The sequence below is a fragment of the Pezoporus wallicus genome, unplaced genomic scaffold (genome assembly GCF_028554395.1).
Source record: "Pezoporus wallicus isolate ANWC-B61680 ecotype Strahan unplaced genomic scaffold, APGP_CSIRO_Pwel_v1 contig_7351, whole genome shotgun sequence".
Classification (NCBI taxonomy): Eukaryota; Metazoa; Chordata; class Aves; order Psittaciformes; family Psittacidae; genus Pezoporus; species Pezoporus wallicus.
This window is the reverse complement of record NW_026642420.1, coordinates 215,857-223,553: the sequence shown is the minus strand read 5'-3', so window position 1 is coordinate 223,553 and position 7,697 is coordinate 215,857.

Below are 7,697 nucleotides of genomic sequence, written 5' to 3'. Positions count from 1 at the left end.
ATAAACACACGCTGTTTGCCAATAAAAAGTTTGTATTTTTGCAGAATGCACTTTGCCTTTCTTTCTGTATGCTGTGAGTTTGGCTCTCTGAGCCTTCTATGCAGTCTGTAGTCAAGTTTTTTCTGTTGAGATAAATATCTGGCCAGATTCTGTCAGTCTGGAGTCAAGAGTTACTCATGCACATATACTGTTCCATAATCCAAACTATTTTGGTTTGGGTTTGATCACTGATACTTGATCACTGTTTTGATTACATCACAATTTTCTGTGGCTTTTATCTTACCATGGAATCATCAGAAAATAGAATCCTCTAATCCAGCCTCACATTCTAAAGTCATCTCTGATGTGGTGTCAAACGTACAAGTACTTAGTACTGGAAATGTATCAGCCTCCCTGGGCAATCCATACTGGAGCTTCATGGCACTTGCATTGAGAATTTTTTTCCTAGTCTCCAGTATAAATATTTGTTGCTGGAAATTACAGCCTCTACTCCATATGGACAGCAAAAGAAATGCATTTCATACTGTTTGCCATGAGCCTGCAGGAGTTTATTTGCTTCTCCTCTGCAGCAGACCCTACTGCTTGGGAAGACTGCTGTTGCCTTCCTTTTCACCTTGCTGTTTTGCACTTCTGATCCTTCTACCTCTTTGAATCTGTCTTATGAGTCAACTCTTTCTCTGAATGGCTATTCCCAAACTAGGCATTCAACTGCAAATGAAGCCTTTACTAGCGCTGTGTGAAATATAAATGTGATGCAGTATGTGCTGTAAGGCTACCAACCTCGTCAGGGATCTCAGTGCAGCTTTCCCTTTTTTTTGCAACTAATGACTTCGTTGAACAGCCTTCAACTCTGATCCATTACCAGATGTTTTCCTTCAGATTTATGAAGCCAATTGTTTTCTCATCCTGTTACTATTTAACTGATTATTCCCGAGTACATTACCTTTCACTTCTCTCTATTAACGTGCATTCAATCTTTTTAATTATTTCTGTTGTTGGGATAATTTTGAATTCCAGTCCTGTTCTCCAGCATACTTGTATCTACTTCCAACTTCAAGTACTTGTCTCTGAATGTAATAAGCAGATATTCTATGCCACTTTAATTATTTATAGCAGTATAAAATATTTATAAAACAAAAAAAAGGGTAAAATTTCACACCTATTTTTTAGCTTGCTCTTCATTAAGAGTATGTGTTCCTCTGAAACTCCAAAACTATTACTAATGATAAGAGAATGCAGCTTTCATTATTTCTCTCATTTAAGGAAAAAAAAAGGCATTTCAAATTTTACTTGTATTATCCAGCAAAATTAAGTTGGTTTGGTTTTTTTTTAAGGATCAAATAGGACTAAATTTGGGTAATATTGACAAAACACCTATTTCAGTCGTGAGTCAAGAGTATGCAAAACTTAGCAGAAAGGACATGGCAAATGAAGGTAATGGGGTAAAACTTAAATGCGAAGTTTAGATTGGATATAAGGAGGAAGTTCTTTACTGGTGGTGAGGCACTGGAACGGGTTGCCCAAGGAAGCTGTGAATGCTCCATCCCTGGCAATGTTCAAGGCCGGGCTGGACAGAGCCTTGAGTGACATGGTTTAGAATGAGGTGTCCCTGCCCATGGCCAGGGGGGTTGGAACTAGATGATCTTAAGGTCATCTTAAGGTCCAACCCTAACTGTTCTATGATTCTATGAATATATCTACAGTTGTTTAGGACCCCTTTTTTAATCTTGATAGAAAATTGTGAATGAAAAATAGAAGTGGCAAAATCCTATTTGTTTTTTGTTCTTTGTAAGACATTGTTTTCAACTGCATATACAATAAACTTCCCAAGTTGTATACAGTGAAATCTTTTAAGTCTGTGAACAGATTAAAAATAATAGATGTAAAACATATGTGAAATTATTTACATTGTCAGTTACTCCATCACTTTGAGATGAACAAACCTAAACAACAGTGACAGAGGAATTACATTTTATTCTTCTGTGCTTCTTTGAGAAAATGTGTATTGAAACATGGTAATATGTAATTTTAAAAAAAAGAAAGCAGTATTTTTTATATTAATAGGACTTTTAAATTCTTAAAAGTCATATCTATTGAGTTATATTTTAAGAGTGCACTGCACAAGCATATGGAGAAATTACAGGTATATAAACCAGGTGGGTTTTTTTTTTGTTTAAAATGGGTTCTCTCCAAAATATTTTGTTAAATAAATAAAACGTATAGAATCATAGAATAGTTAGGGTTGGAAAGGATCTTAAGATCATCTAGTTCCAACCCCCCTGCCATGGATTACAGTTTTATACATATACAGGAGGGGAAGGATGAAAGAAGGAACATGTCTTGCTTTGCATTTCAGTCTCTAGGCCAAATGCCCTCATGGTAAGATTTGTGTTCATCTGAGGTACTTGCTGCTTTTCAAGAAGAAAAACATTTAGAAATTCAAAGTCTATAATACATTAAATATGGCTTCATGGACAAAATTATTCCTGCTCCAACAGGTATCTTCTTTTTCCTCTTTGTATACTTATTTTACATGTTCTAATAGGATATAGTTACATTTTAATAATTGTGTAATATGTTCTTTGCATTTTGCATAACTGTAAAAATACAGCTGTACCTCACTTTATCCTTTCTCATTCCCAGTAAGTCTTCTGCAAATGAAAATAAATCAAACACTTGAAAGGCCATTGCATGTATGTAGCTCAACACTAAAGTAATCCCTATATCCCTCTGAAATTCTAGGAAAAAAGTCTTTCTTACACATTGTATGTACATTGCTGTTGGATTTGGTGCAGGACACTGAAAAATCCCTGCAGGAAATATTAGAAATGCCTGGTTAATAGCTGCTAGTGGGTACGTGATGCTTGGCTTAGATGGAAGATGAGAGCACAAAGCAACCTTGCTTTATTTATCTTTCTGTGGCTTGTGATTTTCACTGCACTTACACTTCACAATAATGAAATGCAAAATGCTGAAACAGGTACTAATAAGAAATGCTGTCAGAAGATTAACTCTGAACAAAGAGAAGACCCCTGCTAGTGTTCCAGTCATAAATAACTGGAAGAGAACTACTTGTGAGAGAAGAACTTAGTTGAACAACTGCATTTATAAAGCTTTGTTTACCCCAGGAAACCTTCTACACCATGAATGTCAGAAGAAATTGTAGAAGGTCATGTATCTCCACTTTGTGAACCAGTTGGCCTCATTGACAGTGGATGCTCTGCACAAGTAAGACTTCATCCTGCTCTGTGGCAGACGTACCTAATGTTGACTGATTTGTAAAGGCCGCTTTCTACATGAAGAAGAGTCCAAAATGTACGTTTCACGATGAAGATGACGTAACTTTTTTTCCACCTTTTCTCTCTTAGATCTAAACCAAAACACTAAATATTCCCATAAATGTTTAATGTTTTCACATAGGTGTAGCCTGCCCATTGATTTTTTTTTTTTTATTTGGAGTGGGTTGTTTCTCCAGCATGAGCACAGAATGAATCACATACAGAGCTTCCCTTAAAGGACAGACTCAATGAATCAAGTACCAAAACTCACACATATCCAGGGTAGTCAGGTTTGGAAATGAAGTTCTGAGCATTTCTTAGCAAAACTTGGTTAAGACTGTATGCTAACAAATACCATTTTTCATTCCATTAAGTCAAAATATCCTCTCTGGCATATTCTTGCCTCTTTAAACACACTTATTTATAGAACGGCTATACAGACTCCCCTTTCACCTAGTTAACAGACAGCAGCATACATGATGCCACATTTCCTTTCTATTCGATGTATCAGGAAATAACGCAACACCTCTGCTGTATTTACACATGCTGGGGCAGCCCTACTCTCAGACTTGAGTCTCACTCACTACTCAGCCACATGGCACATCGCACACTTGAGATCTGCTCAATGGTCCTTCTGGGAGAAAAACATGAAGTGCTTGGAGGTTACTCCTGGAAACAATAAAAAACACAGCCTCAAACACAATCATGTTGCAACTGCTCCAGCAAGTCGCTATGTTGTACTGGTTGTATGTTCCTGGGTGTTGCTGAAATAGTAGCAACAGCATGAACACATCATGTCTCCAGTCCTCCGAAGTTTTACACAACAGTACTCACATAACCGACTTTATACATGGAGACATCACAGTACATACATGTGTACACACTAAAAATGAGGATACATATTTGCAGAATTAAAGCCTTCACCAAATGCAGTGCTATTTTTTAAGTTCTTCAAACCAGTATTTCCACATTTCATTGTTACTCAAAAATCCTTTTTTTTTCTTTTTTTCTTTTTTTTTTCTGTTCAAAACTGTGATAGTTTTAAAATCATAAATACTTACTCTGGATATGTCAAACCTGTCCTAGTTGAAACAGCACTTTTTTCCACTCACTACATTAAACAAGTGATCACCAGTTTTGCAGGATTCAGTTTGCCTTTCAGTTTTAAGTGCAATTATTTCATCATGTCTGCATAATCCATTGTTAGGCACATGTGTACTGATGTATTGAATTGTTTGAGGAAATCAAGTCTCTTATTGCCTTGTTCCAGGAAATTGGGTTTCTGATTGCCTTATAATATAAACTCAGCGTGTTGTACAAGAAAGTACATAACACTTTAAAAAAGATTTTTCTATGATCTCATTACTGTACCCACTGTGTTATGTGGTAATGGAAAATTCATCAATTACAGGCTGTTCAGTTACATCCTGCGTAATGCAGGGTCACCCTATGGAGCTTATATATATTGCAGACATATATATATTGCATCTTATATAATTGCAGACAAAAGGCCTATTCTCTTCCATATAAGCACAAACCCAAATTAATTTTGAGCCATACTTGGCAGAATTTCAAATCTCTGCTGTCCATGTTTGTTAAGAAGAATGAGATTAATGAATAAAAATATTTTATCAGAGCGCTGACTTATATCCTAAATACATTGACTCATTACAGCACCCATTCTTTGGCCCATTTTGCACATGGAAATATCCTTTTTGTGAAGTCTTGCATCCTATCCTTCTAGTCCTGGTTTCAGCCTGTGTCTGGTGCTGTTATATCTTACTTGGTCCCACTAGGTCAATGTGCCTTAAGTTTTTCCACAGATTCCAGTGGCTGATCTACTGGCCCCAGCATACTTGATTTTGTGAAGAAAGAACAGTAAGAAATCATTAGACAGATAGTCTGAAAATAATTTCATTACAGTGTATTGTGCCTGGCTGTTTGGTTACATTCTCTCTGCCTTGTACTTATTTCTTGGGGGAATTTCTCATCTATCGCATTGTCTGAAGTCAACCCTTGCTCTGATCAGTCACATCTACATTGCTGTTTGGCTCTGACCTGGTCAGGAGGGAATGCAGGAGAAAGGACTGTCACTGGCAGTAAGATGAGACTGACCCAGGCCTTTACTTGTCTGTAGTATTTTAACTGCATTCCACCAACAGCTGGAAGTGCTCAGCTTTCCTAAAACCTATGCTGAAAGCATACTACATGAGCTACTCAAAAATAAATGTAAGCAGCTTTACTGAGCACAGGAAGAGGCTAATCAGTGAATTTTGCTACTGATTTAAAAGAGAATTAGACTGATTCTCCAGCTGATTTTTAGACGCTTGGTTTTAAATGTTTTTGAAATGCAGGACTACTATTATTGCATGTAAAACTCGCACATCAGACACCCTCACCTACTCACAAGAACTATTTATTGAAAATTAGTCCTCTGATAACCTGTACCCTCACACAATTCATGCAAAAGCAGAGCCAGCAACAGGAGAGAACTACCAAGTGCTTTTAGAAAACTATTAGGATAAAGGAAGATTTTGTGTAAGTTTCCTTTTAAGCTTTGCATACACGAATACCCCATACTGCTGCTGTATCATAGAATCATAGAATAGTTTGGGTTGGAAAGGACATTAAGACTGTCTAGTTCCAAAACTGCTGCCATGGGCAAGGACACCACACATTATACCATGGCATGCAAGACTCCGTCCAGCCTGGCCTTGAACACCGCCAGGGATGGAGCACTCACAACTTCCTCAGGCAACCCATTCCAGTGCCTCACCACCCTCACAGTAAAGAGTTTCTTCCTTTTATCCAATCTAAACTTCTTCTGTTTAAGTTTGAACCCGTTCCCCTCACTACAATCCCTAAAGAAGAGGCCCTCTCCAGCATTCTTGTAAGTGCCCTTCAGATACTGGAAGGCTGCTATGAGGTCTCCATGCAGCCTTCTCTTCTCCAGGCTGAACAGCCCCAACTTTCTCAGCCAATCTTCATACTGGAGGTGCTCCAGTCCCCCGATCATCCTCGTGGCCCTCCTCTGGACTTGTTCCAACAGTCCCATGTCCTTTTTATGTTGAGGACACTAGAACTGTACACAATACTCCAAGTGCGGTCTCACGAGAGCAGAGGGGCAGCATCACCTCCTTCGACCTGCTGGTCACATTCCTTTTGATGCAGCCCAGGATACGGTTGGCTTTCTGGGCTGTGAGCGTACACTGCTTCCTCATGTTCATTTTTTCATCAACCAACACCCCCAAGGCCTTCTCCGCAGGGCTGCTCTGAATCTCTTCTCTGCCCAACCTGCAGCTGTGCCTGGGATTGCTCCGACCCAGGTGTAGGACCTTGTACTTGGTATGATTAAACTTCATGTGGTTGTCATCAGCCCATTTCACAAGCGTGTCGAGGTCCCTCTGGATGGCATTCCTTCCCTCCAGCTATCAACCAAACCACACAGCTTGGTGTTATTGGCAAACTTGCTGAGGGCACACTCAATCCCACTGTCCATGTCACCGACAAAGATGTTGAACAAGACCGGTCCCAACACTTATCCCTAAGGGACACCACTCGTTACTGGTCTCCAGCCGGACATTGAGCCATTGACCACAACTCTTTGTGTGCAGCCATCCAGCCAGTTCTTTATCCACTGAGTGGTCCACCTATCAAATTGATGTCTCTCCAATTTAGAGACGGGGGATACTGTTGTGGGTGTCTGTTACAGACCACCAGATCAGGGTGAGGAAGTTGACGAGGCCTTCTATAGGCAGCTGAGAGTGGCCTCACAGTCACAGGCCGTGGTCGTCGTGGGGGATTTTAACTTCCCTGATGTTTGCTGGAAGGACCACTCGGCAACCCAGCCGCAGTCCAGGAGGTTCCTCCACTGTATGGATGATAACTTCCTCCTGCAAATGGTGGATGAGCCGACCAGGAGAGGAGCGCTGCTGGATCTCATCCTCACTAACAAGGAGGATCTGGTTGAAGCAGTAAGGGTTGAGGGCTGCCTTGGTTGCAGCGACCACGAGATGGTGGAATTCAGGATCTTGTGTGGTAGGACCAGTAGAATACCAAGTAGAATTGCAACCCTGGACTTTAGCAGGGCAAACTTTGGCCTTTTCAAGCAATTGCTAGGGGAAATCCCATGGGCAAGGCTGCTTGAAGGTAAAGGGGCCCAAGATAGTTGGTTGACATTCAAGGATTGCTTTTTCCGTGCTCAAGATTGGAGCATCCCGACACGTAGGAAGTCAAGGAAGAGGGCCAAGAGACCTGCGTGGCTAAATAGGGAATTGCTGGGTATGCTCAAGTGGAAGAGGAGAGTTTACAGGTCATGGAAGGAGGGGCTGGCCACTTGGGAGGAATATAAGGCTGCTGCTAGAGGATGTAGGAAGGCAGCTAGGAGGACTAAGGCATCCTTAGAATTAAACCTGGTGA